Source organism: Halichondria panicea, chromosome 14, assembly GCF_963675165.1.
Source record: "Halichondria panicea chromosome 14, odHalPani1.1, whole genome shotgun sequence".
NCBI classification, from domain to species: domain Eukaryota; kingdom Metazoa; phylum Porifera; class Demospongiae; order Suberitida; family Halichondriidae; genus Halichondria; species Halichondria panicea.
The window spans coordinates 3,934,175-3,958,950 of record NC_087390.1 but is presented as its reverse complement, the minus strand read 5'-3'; the positions used below and the strand labels follow the sequence as shown (position 1 = coordinate 3,958,950).

Genomic DNA, 24,776 nt, shown 5'->3' with positions numbered 1-24,776 from the left:
ATTATTAAACTGTTGCACACCAATGTCACTTCGAACTTTTTCGAATTTGGGCCCATCACCTTTAAACAAGTCAAAGGGACAGCAATGGGAGCTGCTTTCTCACCCACCATTGCAAACATCTTTATGTCCACTATTTTGGAAAAGTTCATTGCAACCCAGCTCAAAAAACCACACCTCCTTAAAAGGTACATAGACGACATCTTTATCATTTGGGAACACTCCCTAGAAGACCTACTAACCTTCCTCCAGCACTCAACTGCTTCCATGCAACACTGAGATACACGTGGACATTCTCCAAAACATCAGTCGATTATTTAGATATAACCATCTTTAAGGGTCTCGCTTTCCCAGCAACAAACCTGTTAGACACAAAAACGTTCCAAAAAACTCAAAACTTATACCAATACCTACACTTCAATTCATGTCATCCAATGTCAACATTCAAGGTCCTCATAATAGGAGAATGTATAAGATACGTAAGAATTAATTCGTCAAAGGACAACTATCTAGCGACCTTAGAACAGTTCAAACAAAGGCTATACAAAAGACAATATCCCACAGCGCTCGTCAACAAAACAACTCGAAAAATCAATTACAAACAAAGACAGAACTACCTGAAAGAACCCACCATCGCAAATATCTCGAAGCCAAAACCAACTTTTAAGTGTCTGCCTCCACCAAACTATAATGCTCTAAAGGCAATCATCCTACAACATTATCGTGCACCAAGACCTAGATTTATTCCTCTAAGGCACAAAAAACTCGGAGAAGACCTAATTCGTGCAAAAATATACCCCACAGATGAACAATTCGTTGACATGGTACTCACCACCAGCCAGGAGTTCCACAGCCTCAACAGCACATCGCACAATGCTACAAGGCCAACACTACGCCCGGGTGAAACGTCAACCAAAACTTGCAAAAACATCAGATGTGCCACCTGTCCACACCTAAACTGCAATACTTACTTCCGTAGTGCCACCAACGGAAGGACACACCCTATCAGACGATCTTTCACGTGTAAATCATCCAACGTTATCTACCTGATTACTTGTAAAAAACAATATGTCGGTCTAACAACAAAACAACTGAATTATAGAATCTGTAGACACCGATCCAACATCACCCATAATCAACCCATCTACATTAGCAGACATTTCAATTTCAAGGATCATAATATACACCACCTCGCCGTACAAGCAATAGACCAAGCAGATAATCTCGAAGAACTAAAAAAGCTTGAACGCTTTTGGATTCTCACATTAGATACTGTTGTTCCAAAAGGTCTAAACGTAACTATCGGCCACGGTGCATTGTAAGATATATGATTGATTGTATGTATGTATAATTATATGTGCTATAATAATGTTAAGACAAATAAACATGTAAACCTCTAAATAAGTATACAATAATTATGTACATACTAGATGGAGAAGGGTCCCCCACCACGCGGGGGGACCCTTCTCCATGGGGGTCCCCCTGCCTGGTGGGGGAAAACACACACACACACACACACACACACTACTACATATTTATTTTGACTAATGCCTTGTGCTAACTCTAAGAAATGTAGAGACTATATACACACACATGTCACCTAAATGTACATGTATAAGCATTAATTAAGCCTATACCACAAAAATTAGATAAGACCCTAGGTTTTTCCCTCCAAAGTACCACAACCCAGTAGTCACATGAGATAAGTCCTAAGAGAGCCTCCATAACAAAACCAAGTAAACTGCATGCAGCAACCCACTCCAAAGAACATAAGATAAGTGCTCCCACCATTATTACTGTAATTGAATAGCTAAAAGCATACCCAAGGTGTAAAATACATAAGTATACTAAATTGGGTACTATTTAAGACTGTGAATACATGAATGAGATAGCCTCAAACCATTGAATAACTATGTAAACATACCCAATGTGTAATAATTATACATAATTACACTAAGCTGTGTACACTTAAGACTGTGGATGCATTGAACGAGCGGAGAGAGTTGGTACCATCAAAGATCTTTAATCCCCATTCCCGAATCTCAAGGTCGGGCGTTCAAGTGCTTCTTTGTTTATCGTTTGTCTGTGTTTTCTGTTTTAATTTTATTTTCTGTCCCCTGTGCCCCCCCCCCCCCCATTTATTATTATTGACAATAACCAGTACTGCCCACTTTGAATTCAGACTATATAACCTAAGTCTTTTAGATAATAGCCACTGCAAATGTAAGCTCACTTAATTAATAGGTATGTCCACCCAACCCATGGTATAGAGTAACAACCTGCACTGAGCACTACAGAATACATGTACCCTGCATACTTTTAAAACACCACAACCACGGTGTACGCCACATACAGCTTCCAGAATGCCCTCAAAACATAAACTCAAACCATTGCCTTACTACCATAAAAGTATACAAAACAAAAACCCCAAAATAATGATACACCAATACACCAAAATTAATGAAGATAGTGAAATTTACACATCACAATTAAGATCCACAAGTACATTACCACAATACACAAGCCTGCCCCATTACATAAAGAAACATCACATGATAATCCTAAAAATAGTCTATCAATCTCCTCTCCACCTGGCCTACCTGAAAGATGACAAGTGAACTAATGTAAGCTAAATGCATGCACACACTTTAAATACTGATACATATAATTATATATATATATATATATAAGGTATACAGTAAGTAAGGTAACAACAACAGAGACGGGATTCCAAATGAAAATTCAAAACTGAGCATTCCGTGTTGAATAAGATAGGATGTGTGGTTGAAAGCCATCATCCACCCTATACCTTTTGTATAACACACACACCCACACACACACAAACATAAACACTACGTGCACACCCCCTCCCACCCCCTCCCACACACACGCACAACATACACGCACAACACACACACACACGGCATGCACACCCCCTCCCACACACACACACACAACACACAACACACACACACGGCGTGCACACCCCCACACAACACACACACAAATACAAACATGGCATGCACACCCCATGGCATGCACACCCCCTCCCACACACACACACACACGGCACACACACACCACACACACACACACACACACAAACACGGCGTGCACACCCCCTCCCACACACACACGACACACACACCCCTACACACCCCTACACACACTCAAACACACACTCAAACACAAACACGGCGTCCCTCCCACACACACACACACACACACACATACACGTACAACACACACACGGCGTGCACACCCCCTCCCACGCACACACACACACAACACACGTGCACACCCCCACACAACAAACACACAAATACAAACATGGCATGCACACCCCCTCCCACACACACACACACACGGCACACGGCACACACACACACACACACAAACACGCCGTGCATACCCCCTCCCACACACACACAACACACACGGCACACGGCACACACTCACAAACACAAACACAAACACGGCGTCCCTCCCACACACACACACATACACGTACAACACACACACACGGCGTGCACACCCCCTCCCACACACACACACACATAACACACACACATAACACACGTGCACACCCCCACACAACACACACACAAATACAAACATGGCATGCACACCCCCCCCTCCCACACACACACACACGGCACACACACACCACACACACACACACGCCTATACTTCTGTGTGAGGTTCTTTATTTTAGTCCTACATTGCTCCCAAGTCCAGTTGTCCAGTTGTATCCAAGGTCTTGGGAGATCTCTAGACACTTTCAGGAAGATGTCTCTGTTCCTCTTTACAGAGTCTAGCTTGCTCTGGACATCTGTTTGGCCCCATATATTAATTAGAGCGTGTGTAGCCTCACTGTCCCAACCACAAGCACTGCTCTTCCACTTCTGCTGCATCTCCATGGCCATGTCTGCCTAATCTAGTAGATCTATAGCTAGCTAGAGCACCTGCACCTGCAAGGCTGCATAAAAATTCATTGATACATTTCTAAATAACGCACGCGAATCCTGTGCAATGCGCATTCAATCCACCTACAGAGGTGGATTGGGTCAAAGCAGTTGTAATTCGAATTCGCGCAATGCGCATTGGGTGTGGACACACTCAATTCAGTTTGAATGCGCATTGAGTGTCTAGTGTGGACAGGCCTTTAGTTACACAAGATTGTAATTATGTTGGAGATACAGCTGAACCTAGCCATCTAACAGTACTGCATGGTAGCCTTGTACTTGTCCGGTTTTCGGTTTTTACTTCACTTGCTTCATGTTCACTCTCATGTTTATTTATTGATTTATATATTCAATTTAAAACACAGAATGATAATTAAACTGATGAGAGTGAAGTGAACATGAAAGCATAAAAGCACTGTACTGATGAGATTTAGTGAACATGAAGCACCCCTTGTCTCAAGCTAGTTGCTCCTTGAATTTCCCAATACATTTCTGCTTTCACTACTGCAAAAAAATACAGAATGGTAATAGTCGTTTCCGTTTCCGTTTTCCGTTTCCGCCTTCCGTTTTCGTTTTCCTTTTCATTCTTTTCCATGCACAACCCCTCCCACACACACACACCACAAACACACACACACAAACACGGCGTGCCACACCACACACACAAACACGGCGTGCACAACCCAACCCACCCCACACACACACACGGCGTCCACACAACACATACAAACACGGCATGCACACCCCCTCCCACACACGTGTGTGTGCACAACACACACCCCCACACACAAACACACAAACACGGCGTGCACCCCCCCCACACACTCAAACACAGCGTGCTCACCCCCTCCCTCCCACACACACAACACACATAACACACATGGCGTGCACACACACCCAAACACAACCTCCCACACAACACACACACACCCCCTCCCACACTCCCACACACACACAACACACATAACACACACAACCTCACCCTCCTCCCACACACACACACACCCCCCTCAACACACACACGCACGGCCTACACACAGGCCTACACACACCCCCCCACACGGCGTGCACACCGCACACCACACACGCACACACATACACACCCTCCCACCCACACACACACAAACACGGCGTGCACACCCCCCCTCCCACACACACACACACACACACACACACAACACATACACACAACACATACACACGGCGTCCCACACAACACACACAAACACACACACAAATACAAACACGGCGTGCACACCCCCTCCCACACACACACACAGCACACACACACACACACACAGCACACACACACCACAGCACACACATACACACGGCGTGCACACTCCCACACAACACCAACACCAAATACACAAATACAAACACGGCATGCACGCCCCCTCCCCCTCCCCCCTCCCACACACACACACACACCACACACAAACACGGCATGCACCCACACACACTCTGGGTGGTTAAGGCCCTGGTCTAATTTCTACGAAGAACGACTTTGATGCACTCTATACAGTTCGTGTTGAACGAGAACATATATATTTTTTACAATGTAATCAAGATTAACCCTTTCCCGGCTTTAATTAAAAAAACAAAATACAGAATAAATACATATTTTTCTTTAAAAATACATATCTCATGAACAATGCATTGAAATCACTTGCAACTATTTCCTACAGGTAGCCCAGATCCTGGGGGTACCATGACATCATCATCGTTACCTAGCAACTGACCACCCCCCCACTAATTAACAATTTTTTACACATTTCACAATTATGAACATAAAGAATATTGTATGAAGGCATGAAGTAACTAAAAACACTAAGTAAGTGTTCTCAATGTTCTCACGGTGACATGGTTCAATCAGGATCAGCAGAAACTTCTCTGCGAGGTCGTATCGGCAGACGCTCTTTTCCCGGGAAATGTTTTCTTCACCTACACACAGGTTTACAAGTTCAATGGTGGCTCATGATGTCCACTTGTGTACTAACTAGACTAAGCATACCATACTGAAGCTATCCAGACTACATATGATACTCCATAGTTACTTACAAGGTCCAGGACTTTGGTTCATGCTCAGGAGCTTCTTCCTCCGGCTCTTCAGGCTCTATGTTTATAGCTTGACCTCTGAGAAGTAGTTTCCTCTCTTGGTATGATCCCAGTCACTGTCCTCTTACTCAACAAGGCCATAAGTATCGTTATTCTCACTGTCTAGCTGTCCTAGAACCTCGCTGAGGTTGTACTACAAAGATCTTGTAGCCATTATCAAACGGTCACTTTTCTTTCGACAGTACTGCACAAAGCGTACCTCAAGGCAAGATATTAAAGATACCATGTGAAAGAGCAGCCCAATGCGCATGTGCTGGTACCTACAGTGTGTGCATAGCTCCAACACAGCGCCCACAACGATTTTTTGAAAATTATCACTACCACTGCCGTCATATGACGGCTTAAGCCGGGAAAGGGTTAAATTTACATTTAATTTTATCTGATTGTGTAAGTCTGTAATAATAAGATGACGTCATGCAGGTATCAATCTTATTAATTAAAATGCGGATGGGAAGCACTCCCTTTCAAGAGCTAAGACGTCCTTCTTAGTAATGAACTAGCTGTTAAATCATGACCAAGTACAAAGTTAGAGATAAAACTTGCTGTTTGAGGGCTCCAGCCCACCGCTGTTTCACGCAATGTAAATTGCACCACTTAGTTTATCCCGGAAGTAGAGAAGATAACACATTCCTTAGTATTCATGTACCATGACCAACAGGAAGCTCACGTAATGCAAGTTACTTGTGGCTTCCTACTGGACATGATGTCAAAACAGAGGAAACAAATCACATGGAAAGAAAGCCCTTGCTTTTAGCTATCCATTAGTCCAAGGTACACCAAAATTAAGTAATGTGTCGCAGACTTACAAGACTTTTAACAGAACCAGATCAAGAACATGACAAGCAGCCTAAGGTAAGAAGTGTTAGAGACAAAAGAAGCGTAGCAGATTAAACTTTAAGCTCCTAGCTACATGCTAGTATAAAACTTGACAGTAGCTATTTTTTTAACATGAGTTATAGGATGTCTACTTCTGAATATTTGTAAGTTGTGTTGCCTTCTTTGTTTTAAGAGGTGGTGGTCTGGCAGCAACTTTGGCTGGTGCCAGATGGAGATAATATTTGGCATACATTTCAGGCGGTCAATTTCATTCGGAATTGCATGCCTGGTAAGTTCTCTTAAAACAAGCTTGAATGCTTTTCTGCCCCTTACTTCCCCGGCTAATCCTACTTTCCATTCCTCTTTTATAGCATGTCCTCTTCTCTAGCATGACTGTGCAATTTTGGGAGAATGGGAAGTGCATGCTCTTCAGAAGACGTCATTGTTACTTCTCTCTGGAAGAAGGCTTTGGAATTGCTCCTGTGGTGAGGATCTACCCTGGGTGCAACTCTTTTGTGGCTAACCTCCTTGGCGAGTACAAATCCAAAGGAAACAAACGAAACAGTCACTCTCTGTATGGTTTCCCCAAGTAGCTATCACCCTTTTGGGGTTGTATTAAGCACTATTTTGTCGTTCTGCCTTCTTAGAGAAGTGGATAATGTTGTGACAGAGATGCTAGATGTGTACTTTCACTATCTGTAGATATGTACTCCTGCAGGTCTGTCTGGCTATTGATAGCTGAAGTCTTTTCTTCAGCTTTTCAAGGGGCCCCACATACTTGACACAGACCAGAATATGCTGCTGACAATGGTCACCTTCATTTACAATGTTTGTACTTTTGTACAATATTGACATCATTTTTAATATGTTTTAATTCCTTTAGAGCTACTGCAGCCATATCTGTAGAGCAACTCTTTCTCTTCGAAATAGAACCTTCCACACACCACAGAACACACAGAACATATCGTGGAAGTCATGGTGGAGCTAACAAGAAAGCTACTATGGTGCCACTATCTTTGTGGTGATGATAATGCAAGCGCAAAAAATAGCGAGTATGCTGCGCAAGTAGTATCATTACGTAGGTAATTTGATGCAGCTGTAATGTTTTCTAAGACACTCTTCCCATAGAAATACCCATAACCATGGTTAGAAGTTTACTTGATTTATTTGTGTGAAACCACACCCATTTTTTCAATATTTCATTGCAATTCAGTTTAACGCAATTCAGTTTAACACTAAGAAACAGCGGTGAGCCAGGTGCATCAGGACTTATCACAGGTGATCGGCCGATTCTTTAGCTTTCCTCAGCTAGATTTAAACTAACAAATGTATATTCTTTTAGCCTAAAGTAGTAAAAAGACTCCGCATTTGTGGAAACAATACTACACTGGAAACAATACTACACTGCCTACTCCTGATCCTACTCCTGATCCTACTCTAAGAGAGCTAGCCAACGTCACATGACCTCAGCTCCACCCCCTTTGCAGCTCCACCCCCTTTGCATATATTGCATATACTGAGCTCCACCCTCTCAGCAAAGTAAGCGGGCATGCAGCCATATCCATGCACAAGTTACAGGTGGAGCTAGCTACATTTATCCTACAACAGAATGACATACAAGATAATTATAGGTAGAAAGGTACATACATGTAATTAATTAAGAGCATAATAATAGTAATTATTATCATTGTATTATAGTCTTGGCATGGTAGGAAATGTTTCTCCAAGTTGTGTCCCTGCATCCCTAGTCCCTGCATCCCTATAGAAGAAAGCACAAAAATAAGCATACAGTAATAGCTTTGCTCTTAATATTCTTCTAACAAGAGCTCTAGAGCACTTGATAATCAAAAATTGTTTATATTAGGCCAAGCAAAGTCAATTTGTAGTTTCTCAGGCTATTTATACTGTTGCTGTATTTATACTGTTGCTGGAATTATTTTCTGGCGCTTATAAAAATGCTGACATTAAGACAATTATCCTGCATCTTGCATCTTTGACTTATTTCACAGTTGTTTGACCCATAGCTACAGTCATAGCTACAGTCAATTAACGAACGCTGTTCACGAGCCAGCTCTCAACAGTGCAGCTAGCTAGCAGTGAAACCGAGCATGTAGCTGTAGAACATAAGTGCTCAACGCAATTTTGTGTGTTCTAAAAGATGTGCCACTCAGAAGTGGAATTAATTTTTTCTGCAGCATGTACGGTATTGTACAGCATAATTATAATACTGACGCTTTTCAAGAATGCTAGAATGCTAGAATGCTATCATAAGCACACTCCTGTAGGTATATCTGTCTGAGCCCCTATTTGGGATTAGGTTTAACAGCCCTGTAGATTCAATTGTAATGGGTTTGTTGCTGGGTATGCCAGACTGTCTTTATTTCAACTGTGGATTTGCACGGTGTGCAGTCGAAGAATTGAATGGACATGACCCTTGAATGGACATGACCCGGAGAAATGAAAAACAGACTTTAAACTATTATTCTTCCGCTGCCCTGCGCTGCCCTGACTATGTATGGACTAAATGAAACATACTTCCAATCAAGCGAAGGAAACTTTAAGAGGCATCACAAATTCATTACTGCATTACTGCGAGATAGAACAAAAAATGGAGCTCGAGAACAGAGTACCTTGCTCAGAGTACGTTGTCTACCGCACACCCTGCAACGAGTGCAGCATCAAATTCAAATATATCATTGATTTTAGTCAATGAGCAATGAGACAGTACTAAAGAGGTACACGAGGAGAAGCATTTGCAGACAACTTTGACACCCAATCGTTAATCAAGCATGGCATAAAATTCCACTTTTAAGAACACTGTCTGGCAATTATTTATTACTAGGCACTAAGGCACTTAGAATACTACACATTTTCTCAAGTTGATATAATGATAATTATTGCTAGTGGGCAAAACTGAATATGTAAATACATAAATTATTATGTGTAGCCAAACAAACTTTCAATTATACATCACATAATTGACAGGTAAAACCAACAAAGAACGAAGAGAAACAGAAGTTGCATAAAATTTATAGGGACAAAGAAAACTAAAAGTCCCAAAAGCAATGCTACAAGAAGATGAATCGATAAAAAGTTATCAACGAAAACGTATGCTAGAGCACTTTGATACACCACCTGCCAAAGTACAATGCACAGAGAAATCACACTCACCAAATTTGCAAACGTTACGTGTGACAAGGAGGACGAGACCTTGAACAACCGCTATAAACTGGCGTAAGTTTGCCAGAGAACATGGTGGGCAGGTTGCAAAAGACTTGCAACATAAACACACTACGCTTGGATGGTACAAAACACAGCATTAAAGACTCCTGGCAAACGATGGTTGAAACAGGGGATTGGAGAAGAAAGAGACAGTAGTGACAGGTTTCCTGGCCACGTATGTACAGTGAACAAAAAGCAGTGACATTGACAGCAAGGATGTTTGTAATTTGTTATAGGCTTTGATGTAAATAGTTGGCCGGAACTGCTAAGTTATGGTAGACATTGATTAACTGGTGTAGGTACATTAATTGTTACGGGATTGAGATGCATGGTCGCATATGTACAGTGAACAGAAGAACAGTAGCAGCGAGGTGAGCCAAGGTGTAATGTGTTGACTACAACATGTTTGTAATTGCTATAGTTTTGTATAGTTTTGCTGTAAAAAATTTAGGTTTGCTTACGTATGTATATAAAAAAATCGAGTTTTGTATTTTAGTCAATTGCTGTGCGGTTTGTTGTGATTGCTTTTGTTGATTACCTTTTTAGGCAGGTGAGTATGATTATTCTGCTAGTGTGTTATATCAGGGCGGGGGGGACGAGGGGGTAATTTCTAATGCTCATACATTAAGTAGTAAAACAGACCACACACCATGGGTGTGTTCCAGTATGGGTGTGTTCCAGTATGATCGATGTAGCAGTATAGCTCATTAAACTAAGGTTAGTTGACATAATTATAGGACTGGTGAAAAGAGTCACAAATTCCATAGATAGTAGAGGGAGGGGATTGGCACCGGATCCAACGTAAGGAATCTGGGACCGTGCGCGTTGCAACCTATGACGTGTGATTTTACTGGTTTTGAGGTCAAGAGCTTCTCTTGAAAAGATTGAAAAGTTGTCTTGAGGCATGGCTAGTCTTGAGGCATGGCTAGGTACAAAATGAAACATTATAAGTACACACAAAATTTGAAGATTTTACAACACTTAGCTTCTTCTCACTTAGCTTCTTCTTTTTATTTGTGGGGTAAGAACTCACATATGAATTGCATCTATTGTAAATGAGTTATTTTATTGCTTCAGCTGAAGTGGCTTATTGACCGATTTGTTGATTTCCACTAGCCATCTTTGCGGGGTAGCTGAGTTTATATTTGAGACTCGATATTAAAGATCAATGTTGCTTTCCAATCCATTCTGATTTTGTGTCGATGTGTGGCAAGAACTTGGACTGAGAAATCACTGGAAGAACATTGAGACAAGGATATAATCTCGGGGGACGGAAGTGCTTGCTGCCACGCCCATTTTACTATCAACTGTGCATGAAAATGGTCACTTTAGTTGCAACTGCATTTTAAAATGCCATGTGCTTGAGCAATACTGAATCTATTGAATGGTACAAGAACCATTGTCGTCAAGCACACAGAGCAGGTACACCTCAAAGAAAATAGCCACTTACAACAAGGTAAAAATGGTAGTTTAACCCTTAATTAACAGTGAAGTGAAATGTCTGTAAATTCTCTATCGGATTTCCAGAGCAATAAAATGCCTAGCAACCATATACCAATAAAATGGTGCAACATGTGTTGCCATAACAACCACAGTTATTACGCTCACCCGTTTTTATCATTTTTAAATGCTCGGCAAGCGGTGACCCAAAAATTTTTTTTTATGGATCAGCCTATCATATGCTTGACTAAGCTTGATTTTCACATCATATGAGTGCTAAGATAATTATATATTTGAAGTACATTACGTACATGTATTACTATATCGGTGAACGATCTATGAAATTTACAAGCTCACATAAAGACTGTTCATTACTGCTAATTCTATTTTAGCTATACTATACTTACTACTATACTATACTTACTACTGATATTTTAGCTATACTATACTACTTGCCAGAGTCACACAGTGAGCCCTCTCCTGGTCTTTCACCGTCCTGGTCCATAGCTCGGTCTATGTCATGCACGTCCTCAGTCCCAGACAGTTCATCAGCGTCTGGCATAAAGCTGGCATAAAGCTGGTAGCCTTTGGGAGGTATCCTACTATCCTACTATCCCCTCTCCTTCATAGGCACTGTCATCACCAGAGGAGACATCGCCATTGCTGTCCTCAAGCTGTTCAAGCACATCGGCACAAGTAAACAACCTAGCCATAGCTATAAACTTCGTGCGGTAAGATGCTAATGAAATTTTAACATAGCAACGTGGCTTGAAAATTTCTAGACTAAATTGCACGTGATTCTACAGCTCTTCCTCTATACAGGGATGTGTGTAGTTCGAGCTACTTCCTAAGTATCGCAGAATTTCGCAAAAAAAAGTCAGGCCACGATCGTGGCCCGTGACGGTTAAAGGGTTAGTTCTTCAGTCGCTACTATAATAAAGGTACTATTGCTTGTATTCTGTGCAAGAAGTCGAACAGAAGTCGAACAGAGTTAAGTGAAGATGATGCGGTGAAGAGATCAAGAGGAAAAGGTGGTTGGAGGCAATTGATTTATGCGAGACCGATATAAGTCCAGTGATGTCAGTGTGTGGGATTGGGTAACTCTCCATAAACGCTCCCCCACCTTTCGCATTCCTTCTACCTTCTAAGCGACTACAACACCCACTCCTATTCCTGTAGCTATTCCTGTAGCATCAGGAACCGGTAGTAGCACACCTCAATCAGAGAGTGATAGCTCTTATGTGTCAGCTTCTATTGGCGAACAGTTGTTGACGATGTTCATGAACCACCTGGTGCCAGTGCAGTGATGGTGCCAGTACAGTGACAGAGTCGGACAAGAGTACTGGTATGCTCTCGCCAACAAACTCATTTTAGGCTGGATGCTTTGGTTAGGTTTTATACTGGATTCGCTTGAGTTTCTGGGACCATCAGTCCATAGACTTCACTATTGGGGTACTTTAGCAACTTCACACAGTCGAAAAAAGTAGGTTAAATCGTCTGTGAGGTTTGGCATATCTTCTAGTCTTGTGTCTAGAATCACATGTCTAGATTTGTGATTACATTTGTGATTACATGGATTTGTTTCAACATTTTAAATCTCCCATACCCCAACAATCATTGATGGAAGCGTCCAAGCGATCTTCAGTTGCAATCATCCACGTGGAGTGATTACAACGTGGAGTGATTACAAACACCACAATACGTATAAATTTCTTTCTGGTGGGGTGCACACCGAATGGAACAGTGTCGTACATTCATTGTTTGTACTCAATGAGTCTAAGGCGAGCTACAATATCTCAATTATAATTAGGGGCTGCTTAGATTAGCCGCGGTTATGATCAATGTCACAGTATAGTACCGGCTATAATTTTTGTTTCTTTTTCTTTGCAAAGAAGCTAAGAGTTTCTTTATAGGAAACTACGCAGCTAGCTAGTCTACACTGTATCAGGATCTCCTTACAGAACAAAGAACAGACAGTCAACCAACCAAGGCCACAGTGAATGATCATTTCAGAGGTAAGCTAGTAGCTATTATAAACCTTCTTAGCTGATTTACATTGCTTAGATACTTACTTAGATAGCCTCTTAGATAGCCTCATAGTGTTCTATTTTTAGAGTGTAGTGTAGACGGTACGCTACACTACGGTTTGATTCATTTTGTTCCTCGCCAAGAAAGATGCATAACTTAGAAACTGTAACCTATTTTTGTCAGGATCTCGGAACAGTACACTGCCACAGCAGCTCTATGATGCAATTGTACTTGCATGTATATAGCTGTTCTTAGCTGATTTACTACGCGTTACTTAGATCACCTCTGGAGCTTGTATTGCACTGGAGTAGATGAGTTGTTTAGAGCCGGTGTATATGTGACAGGGCCTAGGAAAACCCCCCTTAACGCGGCACTAATTAAATTAACCTATAGGCCAATTTAGTAGAAATGAAAAACATGGGCAAAAAATTTTTTTTTTCACAGGTGCTAACTTCATCAGTCCAGTACTTACTTACAATCATCAAGAGGAGCCAGGTATATTATAGCTCCACTTCTTAACAAACATAATTTAGCAACAGAAATAGATTAGAAAGAGCAGCTATCTAGCTAGCTAGCTTGGCGTAGATCCACTCTTGTTTCTTTAGATGTACGTATCCCGTGCCACTTATCCTCATAAACACTCAATAACAACCTACAGATAAGTAGTAAGTTAAGATAGACACAATATCAATGTCACTTACATTCTAGCCAATAGACAAGCGTTTCTCAGGCCTCTGACACTTACCACCACCTGGGGGAACCATCAATATAAATGTTATACGACAATTCCACGCAGTTTCCTGGGCCCTCCATGATGTGATCACCCATCCCATCAGGCCTGTTACTACTAAGCACAATGGCAGTGATACCAGTACTAAATTAAAGGAGGAAAGCTTCTTATAAGGCTACTAATAAGTTGGATCAAGCCTTAGATCGATACGGACGAATACTAAGTGAAAGACTACCTATAATAGATCACTTACACTTATTATAGATCACTTAGGCTTCCTTTAAGCTGTATGAAGGACAGAGACACTTTCTGTAGGCTCCATACAAGTGAGGGATCTTTTATAAGACTGATACATTACACAGATAATAAGTACAAGCTTATAACAAGACATGAGAGCTTACCATTCGAGCGACGGGAGTCTTTGCCTCTTTATTTCTTTGAAGATCCTTCCTAGGTGCCAAGCAATCCAGCTACATAGCTATACTAGCTAGCTAGAGAGTCCCAGAACGCCTAGCCTTCATCTAACTAACTAGTCTTCTCCAGAACATCTTTTACGAAGCTTTATGAGTATACGGAAGTGCCCGGAAGGCAATAATTGACTTCAATTATTCATGACGTTTGAGCGTTTTACTCAAGAGGGCGTTTGCAATACCTTCGTAGCGTTCCCTTGAACATATCTCCGGATAGAAAATAGCTAGGAGGTCGATCTTGGTATCATTTTGAAGCTTAGAGAAGTATACCCGCGTTAAGGGGTGTTTTCCTAGACCCTGTCACATCTACTATACGTGTACACGGTTGTGTATTCAATTGGTATTGTGTTAGCATTATCATAATTATTAATGGTATGCACAAAAAAGATGTGTATGGTAACTGCTATCAACAAAAAATGAAAAAAAATTTTTTTGCTGAGTTTGCACAAATTAATTCGAGGTTAAGCCGCGTTATTTCTAGGTTAAGGCGCGGTGGGCGTATATTCCAGTGGGCGTATATTCCAGTGAAAATTCGCCTTTCGCGAATAAACGCCCAGTCCCCTAATAGGCCCAAAGTTGTTGCAGAAAAGGGTGGGCGTATTTTCGCGACGGTACGGTACTACTACTAGCTGCTACTACTATTACTATTACTACTACTACTACTACCACATAGATGCAGAGTTTACCATAATAATACGTCAAACTGAACTGCAAACTGAACTGAAAAGTTTCTATTATATATTATTCTATTATATATTATTCGACACTATATATGTTATGAGTGACACCAGTCTGACGGTTCATGGAACGGAATTCAGGTTGGTGAGAGTTGGCTGGTGTTGCCAATAGCCCCCTCACCCCCCTTTTTTTTTGGTGGTCCGGTCCACCGTTCATTTTGGTTATGGAGGCTGTCGCCTCTCACCCCCCTTTTTTTTTGTTTTATGGAGGTGGTCCAGTCCACCCCCCTATGACATCTCTGTCTTCCTCTCCATAATCGTACAGCAGCTCTTCACCAAATTTCTTGGGGATTAAATTTGGTGCTAAGCGAGAGTGATTTATCAAACGGCCTTTTTTAGTGGCATCAATACTATTAATTTTAATTTAAATATATGAAATTATACATAATATAAATTAGGCTCACCACATTCACTTGGAGTCATCCTTAAAATAATACATGTAGCATCCGACTCCCTGCTGCTCATAGGCTTTCTCTGCAGCCTTCGTCAATGCAAAATTGAGCAGCTTGCCCACGTACTCACACACGAAGGACCCCTTCGGTATTGCCTCAAGGGCAACTCCTCTTCCTTTGCCCTCAAAAACTTCCACCCTCAATTTGGGGCCCACGGGTAGTTGTGACTTTTTTGCAAAATTCTAATTCTGCGATACTTCGGAAGTAGCTCGAACTACGCACATCCCTGTATAGAGGAAGAGCTGTAGAATCACGTGCAATTTAGTCTAGAATTTTCCAAGCCACGTTGCTATGTTAAAATTTCATTAGCATCTTACCGCACGAAGCTATGGCTAGATTGTTTACTTGTGCCGATGTGCTTGAACAGCTCTGGTGATGACAGTGCCTATGGATACCGGCTACCAGCTTTATGCCAGACGCTGATGAACTGTCTGGGACTGAGGACATGTGCATGACATGGACCTAGACGCTAGTGCTATGGACCAGGACGGTGAAAGACCAGGAGAGGGCTCACTGTGTGACTCTGGCAAGTAGTATAGTATAGCTAGAATATCAGTAGTGTAAGTATAGTATAGCTAAAATAGAATTAGCAGTAATGAACAGTTTGTAAATTTCATAGATCGTTCACCGATATAGATATATCTTAGCACTGTTACATTCATATGATGTGAAAATCAAGCTTAGTCAAGCCTTTATACCATATGATAGGCTGATCCATAAAAAAAAAATTTTTGGATTTTATCTCTTTGGATTTTATCTCACCGCTGGCCGGGCATTTAAAATGATAAAAACGGGTGAGCGTAATAACCATGGTTGTTATGGCAACACATGTTGCACCCTTGTTGTATGGGCATTCTATTGACGGTAGCGACAGTAGGTCTCTTCCTCTTCCTCCTCATCACTATAATGATGATAAATGCCATATATAATGATAAATGCAGAACAAAATTAATTAATAACAAAATAACAATGAAATGAGATTAAAATAAGAGTAAAATTGTTCACGTTTTGCCGTAACGAATTCCTTTGATCCATAAGTAGCCATCATTGTCATAAGTTACATCTGTCCTTGTCGTTGCCATCGTCCCTAGCAATAATGACAATGTGATTTTAAGTGTTGCAAACTCACCGTCTTCTTCCTCTTGGGAGTCGGTAGATCAGGTAGATCAGGTGAAGTCGGTAGATCAGGTCTCAAGTAATGACTTGGTAAACTCACCTGGTGAGGGTCAGTGAGGATCAGGGTGGTACGTACCCCCTGTTTCCTGACACGCTTGGACTTCTTCTTCTTATTCATAATAACTATAAATAATTATAGTGATTGGACTAAACTCACGGTGGTGGAGGTTGTGGAGGCTTCGGAAGGGGCCTGTAATTGTGAAGAAGTACTGATTTTCCCAAGGAATTTCAGACATAAATTTCATTGTACGTTCGGTGAGTTTCTTTTCTTCAACGTGTTTTCTTCAACGTGTAGGTAGAGGAAGGAAAAAAGCCCATGTTTTGCTTAATTTAATTATTGCTGCATTAAGGTCCCTTTTCATTTCATTGGCATACAATGATCTGTACAATGATCTGAACAACTTCCATGCGCTCCTGGCAAGACTCCAACTGAGTAGTTGTGCATTGACAGTTATTGACAGTTGTCAGTTATTGACAGTTGTGAAAGTTTAGACAAATTCACCTCGTCATCTACCGAGATTGATCCAACACACATATCATTTTGGGCCATCATCCTGAAAACGACAACAAGATGGAGTCAAGATGGAGTGTATTGTCATCAAACTGGATTTTCATCATTAGCGAATCATGCGAGGTGATGCAACGGGATGCAACGTTGAGATAGCCAGTTCACATCACAGCACCTGCTAGACAGTTGTATCTCGGAATGCAAAAAAAAAAGTATCGATACAAAAAATTAAGTTGTATGATTCTCAATCAAATGGGACAATGATCACACATTTACTATTTAGATGGAGTTTGGACAAAGCAATATGGACAAAGCAATACAAAGGATTATTTTATTTTGTATGATGCGAAAACGTTGTCCTTTGATAGTGTTGTTTGTGGACAGACGGAAGTGCTTGCTGCCACGCCCATTTTACTATCAACTGTGTCACTTTAGTTGCCATGTGCTTGATCAATTTATGCAATACTAAATGAAAATTTGAACTTTTAAGGTTGAACGGTACAAGAATCAAGCGCACAGAGAGGAGCTACACCTCAAAGAAAATAGCACTTACAAGAACACAGGTTAAGGTAAGGCTGACTATGAGTAATGTACTCTTTTAGCAGCTGGTAGCTAGCAAGCAGCTGTAGAGTGTTTATTAAACTCTTTATTAAACTCTTGATGGTACGTACATGCACATGATATGGCTGAAGGTGGATGTGTTGACGTTGAACTTACTGAGGATGACATTCCTGGTGCTTCACCGTTAGAACAACACAACAACCAAGCACTGAGGTACTGACAGAAAAAAGCGGAACTTGTTGAAAGGTAAATAGCAGATATAGGACGAATCTGTGTGTTTAGTGTAACTGTGTGTTTAGTGTAACTACTCTCGGGAGCTGTAGTTATTGACGTTGACGGCTACCTTGCTGAAGGTGTTTCAGTAGCTCCACTGGACCTCCCTTCCTCTACCACTTCAAGGTTGGCAGGGTGTTGATGAAGGCAACTACAAAGAGATAGCTGCGAAAATACCATGTGTTTCCTCAGCTGAAGTTCGCTGTAAAATTTAATTAAAAATAATCTCACCTTGCAAACATCTATCCACCAATGACAACAAGAGCGTCTCCACTGAGACCACTGAGACCAGAATGCCTCAACTCGCTACATAAATACAATAATGATTATAATTTTATATGACATTGAGTACAACTCACTATGTTAGCTGTTGAAGGACCATAAATGAAACTTTTGATTGGTCGTCATCATGATTCATATGAAAGGCAATTTGGATTTGGGCAACACTACAGTTTTCAGTTCCACAGTCTCCTCTTACTACCATAGGGCATCCTACAAAGCCAGCAACAATTATGCCCTAACGTAGCAATGCTACATATAATGTATACATACCCTTCAGTCTTTCCACAGCTTCAAGGTAATACCTGGCAATGACTTTGGGGTTGTTGTTCGTTGGACCAACCTTAAACCATATTAGCTTCCTTGAGTAACTAATCAAGACTTCCATTTAAAAACATACTAAAAATTAGTAAAATCTTACCCATCAACACAGGCATGGATGCAGAGTCCATACGGCTTTAATTTATCGTTTAATTTATCGTATCCATCTATATGCCATATATAGTTCGGTCCCTACAGATAGAATGTGTAACATAATCATAATTTAATTATACAGTGTAGACAAACTTTGCTGTAGTACACTCTTCTTCAGAGTTGTCGCTTCCTTCTCAGTAACACTCCTTCAGGATCAATTGATCTCATCAACTACGTCTCTAGTAGATATTCACTACAGTCTTAACACAGTATAAAGCACCACAGTATAAAGCACTAAAGCACTAACCTTCCAACACATATCTCATACTTTCTGGTTAGCAAACGACGGAGCTTGTATGGGGTTTGCATTAACACCTACAATAATAGTATGTTCACTATAGTCGTAGCTAGCATAGTTGTAACTAAGCGTCATATCAGATATTATAGGCATTGGCTTCTGTCCACGGGGGTTACATCACGGGGGTGGGAATGGGTCCCTGTGCGTGGCGTGAGGGCCCTCATTCAGGTAATTAACATCAGATGGAACAGTAGTTTGTCCACGTGAATGGGAGGCTAAACAATCAGTCTGCCCATCTAGATATTGGCTTAGCTACTAAATCACATGCACATCCTCTACAATACATACATTCACCTCTATCTTTCATCTGGGGCATCACCAAGTCTTTTCTTCAACCCCATTTTTCGAAACTTTCTCTTTAACCAGCTTAGACTATACAAGCAAGCAAACAATTATTCCTGTGTACGTGTGGTGAGGTGAAGTGAATAAAACAAACCTTCCATCTACTGTCCATAGCCGTGCCAAAATACATTTATAGGACCTTCCAAACCAAAAATATTCCCTCAGCTTATCTATAATTATAAGCAACTATAAGCAACTAGTTTAACAGAGATAGGGAGGATCTAGGAAGCGAGAACACCACAGGTGAACTCTCACCTCACTACCTCTATTAATGCTTAGTTTTATGAGGGTTCTAGGGGGAATAGTAAGAGCCATACTTGCTGAGCATCTGAACACAACTCATGATAAACCAAGGTGCGCTTTAATTATAAACATTGACCTTTTGACCTCTTGCGATGTCGCCATTTTAGGGCGGTAAGGGTTATACCGCGAGCGGTATTTTCAGGCGGGTAGGTTTTACCGCTGGCGGCTAAATGAGGCGGCGACCCTGGCGGCGGCATTTCTTCGTTTACCGCTCGCGGCAAAATGAGGCGGTGACCCTTTACCGAGTGTTAGCCGCGGGCGGTATTAGTTGGCGGAGGCGGGTGACCCCTATCGGCCACCGTACGTTCAGGCAACACGCTCAGGCAATGCAGACGTGCTCAGGAACCGCGCTCAGAAGACGCGCTCAGTAAACGTGCTGAGGCAACACACGTTCAGAAGACGCGCTCAAACAATACACGGTTAGATAACGCGCTCAGGGAACACACGCTTTATTTAGAGCAAAAGGTTAAAGTGCAAAGGACTTGACTTTATTTAGAGTAAAAGGTTCAAAGTGCAAGGGTCAAATCAGAGGTCAAATTTACAGCTGGTACCTACCTCAGAGGTCTCTTAGTTCTCTACAGAGCAATCCATCATCATCCAGTAGGGCAGACAATCAACCTTCTACTTCAAGGTCTGGGCTAGGTATTGATGGTAAGTATTGACTAGACTATAGCCTAAACTACCTTGCTAAATCGTCCCTATAATTAATTATATAGATGACGTCATAGGAGACCTAGGCTTCAATAGCTCTCAAAACTCTAAAGAATGTGAAGGAAGAGATAGGCCAAGAGCAAAAATTCAATTTTGCACCTTACAACGCTGGCAAGAAGCGTAAATTATTTTCTGTGGGCTCTGGCAAAAAGAAGCAAAAAGCAAGCACATGCTGGACACATGCATTCTATTGTCTTGCTAGAAGTGACCAGTCCAAAACTATGTGGGAGCGTGAAGCGCTTTTGGATGGTGGATTAGGGGAGCAGAAAATCACTTTTACTGACATGGAATGCAGCGCCGATGAGATACTGGTTGACCATTTCCCCAAGCTCTCTGAGGGTGGAGCTAATGCGATGCTGCTAGAGTGTATCTCTTCAAATGCTCTGACATACGTCCGATTCAGAGGAATTTGGATACGACACCACTTGAGGATAAGTCTAATTCCCAAACATATGTAAGTTGCATATACCAGATATGCATATACCAGATATGTACACCTGCACTAGTTCTTGTGTCTAGCTTGCTGGCACTGACATTGTATGTTGTTGTGGTTGTGGTATCGAGTGTAGCGACTATACTTACGGCACAGTAACAGTATACACTCTTATATACAACACTTATACAGATGGTTGAGAAATGCATCACTTGTGGGGAATGTATGCAGTTAAAGAATCTCAGGGAACATGTAGCCAAATGCCAAAACTCCCATACTCCACCACAGTAAGCTAACTTGCATTAAAATGCTATAACACTATACGTTGCTGCCCTTAATTTTGAATACGTTCTTGTTGGCTATCTTAGCTAATAGCTGGTGATGCACCTGGTCATCCCTGTCAAGTGCCTTCTGACAGGTATGTGCATGCGCGATACCTAGCTACCAATTCCATATAGGACCCAGGTTGCTCAGAAAGCCCCTATATATATACACGTATATATACCTCTTCTGTTGCAGTGACAGTGAAACAGTTTAACAGGGAATTTCCGTCATTCTTACCGAGAGTCCAAGCGCAAGAAGGGTAAAAATGGCATGCACGCATTCAAATATGAAACTAGGACATTATTTTTGTGCAGGGATAAAGCAGGAAGTGAAGAGACATCAAGTCATCCCTATAGGTAATATATAATAGAATGCTAGCTATTAGTACGTAGCTGTACGTAGGGAGAAAAGAGAGCACCGTGATTATTCTCAAGGCTCTCTTCAAGTTCAATGCAGAGCTTACTGCCGAAGAAGTGGAGAAGCTTGCTCCTCCTTGCTCCTTTTGTTTGAGCCTTGGGGACTGAACAGAGGCACTGGATTTGGAAGGTGAATATTATAGTTGCAAAATAACTTGTTATAGATGGGAATGGAAAAGTAACTGTGGTGAACAACAGTGAACCGGAAAATCTTCCTCCAGATGTGTTGATTTTCACCACAGGAGCTGCTGGTGTCCTCCACTAGGGTTTGAGGAAGAGCTGTCTTCAATGCTGAAGATGAGGCTAAATCAGATTTACCTACATCTAGCACGTGCACAAACACATTGTTCATTCCAACAACCAACCACAATGACTGTGAAAAATTTAAATACAAATTTGCTCAGGGTATTACCTGTGCAGTAAGTTTCGGCCAAGTCTAAATTTTTTTTTTTTCCATTTTTCTTATATATACCCATGCTATCTATATATATATATACTCTGCCATCTTATTCTCATTGTTACCGCATGCTGAGTTGCTCAAACAACATTATTTTATTCACCTCTGATTGAATTGTCGTACATTGATAAGAACAAATTAAAGTGCACGGAGAAAATCTTTGGATCACAACTCAATAATTATAAATTATACCTGTGATCTACTTCACTCTGAAAAGGCATGCACAAATGTTCTAACAAGAACATATGTTTTACCGAAGTTATCAAGGGTTATAGTGTCTGGATCAGGATCAATTACAGTTTCCAACACATCAGCTAAGTAAGGTGGTAACTTGCGCTGGATCAGAGTACCACTCCAGGTATGAATGCATTGTATAATTTAACCTACATTACTCAGTGGCTCCAATACACTCTGTAGTGCAGCGTCTTCCGCACTAGTGCACATTCCAAGAACCCACAGCTGATACGGAGTTTTTCCTCTTTCACTACTAAGAGGATGATTTTTCCATGAGTTACTGAACTGCCGTAACTGAGCAAGGACAGCACAGAATAGTGAAGAGAAAAAATATCTCTGTCATCACACGCATCTAGCAGACCATAGAAAGGAGCTACACAACCAACATACAGATCACGCCAAAGTCTCTCAATCCTTTGGTTGTGTACACTGCGACCTGTTATCATGGTTCCTCTTCCTGGTCCTCTCTCAGGGTGGTTGAGCATATACCTCGAAATACTCACATTTTCTCCATCCTTATCGCTTCTAACTCTTGATGGTAGCCCAAATGTTTCAACACCAGCAAAAAAGGAGCGTTTCAGCTCTGTTGTTGACTGCAGCATGCAGATATACTATGAGCCTTGAATAGCCATCTATCCCACCGTGGATGACTATTTTCCAGTGGATAAGCTTGTGGTATCCATCCACATGCCAAAGACTATTTGAACCAGGTACAGAATATCACCGTCGATGTAGAGTTATTCTTAATCTACTAGAGACACCAGCAGGGTCAACACGTGCTAGGCTGTCCCTTGCTCTTTGTCTGGGTACTCTTATTCCCTGTGATCTTAAGTGGTCCGTTCATGGGATGTTGCTGGACAAACAGAGAAACGATGGACTCCAGGGAAACGTCGCTTACAACAGAATGTAGATAACTGGTGAATCCAAACTCTTGTATTCGCCGATAAACAGTTTTGGCTGAACACTGTAGTAGTTTTGCCATATCTTGCACCGAGAAATGGCTATGTAATACTTGTTCTTCAGTTATTACAATCCTAGGTTGCTGAACATGATCCCTCTGGTAGTCCTCAATCACATTTTGTAGTGCTATACAGAGGTCTATGTGACTGTTCACAAGGTAAACTGCCATGATAATTAATTTTCACACGATTTCTCTACTACACAGTACACAGTACAAAGGTCAAAAATCGCCAGTACAAAGGTCAAGGTATCAAGGCTGAGCGAGTCTCCTGAACGTGTATGTGTGCTGGCTGAGCGTGTGCTGGCTGAGCGTGTCTCCAGAGCTCGTCTTCTGAGCGCGTTCAGGCAACGCGTCTTCTGAGCGTGTGTTGCCTGAGTGCGTTTCCTGAGCAGGTCTTCTGAGCGCGTTGCCTAAACGCGTCTTCTGAGCGTGTGTTGCCTGAGCGCGTTTCCTGAGCAGGTCTTCTGAGCGCGTTGCCTGAGCGTGTCTTCTGAGCGTGTCTTCTGAGCGTGTGTTGCCTGAGCAGGTCTTCTGAGCGCGTCGCCTGAGCGCGTTGCCTAACGCGTCTTCTGAGCGTGTGTTGCCTCAGCACGTTTACTGAGCGTGTCTTCTGAGCGTGTGTTGCCTGAGCGTGTCTTCTAACCGTGTGTTGACATGAGTTTATATTCCCTTATTTTTGACCCAAATGGCCCAAATGGCCCTCCATAGATATGAGCGTCAACAGGCTGAGTTTCACTCAAAGTTTCAGACCGTTCCCACAACGTTGTAAAAATCAGAACCCAAAAATTAACCCCAAAATTGAAAATTGTTGGAACAGATCTGCTTGTGCTGAACTTAAACGGTGCTTGTGCTTGAACAGATCTGTGCTTTTCCTGAGTGAGACCGTTCCAACAATTTTTATTTTTCCATTTTTCCTTTTCTCAACACCTCTACTGTTCCCTTCTCACCACCTCATCATCTGACCATCTGACCTAGAACCCTCCTAGAACCACCTCTGACCACCAACAAGGAGTTACTTTTAGAATGTAGAATGAGATTGCATAGTGTTGTG

General features: G+C 41.7%; 4 long non-coding RNA genes across 6 annotated transcripts in view; 2 read left to right on the top strand and 2 right to left on the bottom strand.

Annotated features, from left to right (window-relative positions):
- Positions 1-5,736: 5,736 nt before the first annotated feature.
- Positions 5,737-10,208, bottom strand: LOC135348224 (uncharacterized). Its single transcript, XR_010398679.1, has 3 exons — positions 10,068-10,208; positions 6,024-8,655; positions 5,737-5,906 (listed from the first exon to the last, which is right to left on the bottom strand). It is a non-coding gene; the product is annotated as an uncharacterized LOC135348224 (long non-coding RNA).
- On the top strand, positions 6,795-22,616 carry LOC135348225 (uncharacterized). 3 transcript variants are annotated; one of them, XR_010398682.1, is made up of 12 exons: positions 6,795-6,932; positions 7,092-7,185; positions 7,268-7,724; positions 7,780-10,489; positions 18,150-18,228; positions 18,352-20,840; positions 20,906-21,354; positions 21,526-21,620; positions 21,702-21,751; positions 21,853-21,916; positions 21,972-22,013; positions 22,060-22,616. It is a non-coding gene; the product is annotated as an uncharacterized LOC135348225 (long non-coding RNA). The 3 variants fall into 3 exon arrangements; XR_010398681.1 differs by lacking the exon at positions 6,795-6,932 and having other exon boundaries at positions 7,043-7,185; positions 22,060-22,203; positions 22,316-22,616; XR_010398680.1 differs by lacking the exon at positions 6,795-6,932 and having other exon boundaries at positions 7,043-7,185.
- Positions 15,678-19,935, bottom strand: LOC135348226 (uncharacterized). The gene is made up of 8 exons (XR_010398683.1): positions 19,839-19,935; positions 19,494-19,561; positions 19,340-19,425; positions 19,194-19,285; positions 19,046-19,143; positions 18,853-18,985; positions 17,105-18,799; positions 15,678-17,038 (listed from the first exon to the last, which is right to left on the bottom strand). It is a non-coding gene; the product is annotated as an uncharacterized LOC135348226 (long non-coding RNA).
- A 1,674-nt stretch (positions 22,617-24,290) lies between the features above and the next one.
- LOC135348236 (uncharacterized) overlaps positions 24,291-24,776 on the top strand; it is a 1,410-nt gene continuing 924 nt past the window's right edge. Inside the window, exon 1 of the long non-coding RNA XR_010398691.1 lies at positions 24,291-24,776. This exon is cut by the window's right edge and continues 259 nt beyond it. This is a non-coding gene — a long non-coding RNA (uncharacterized LOC135348236).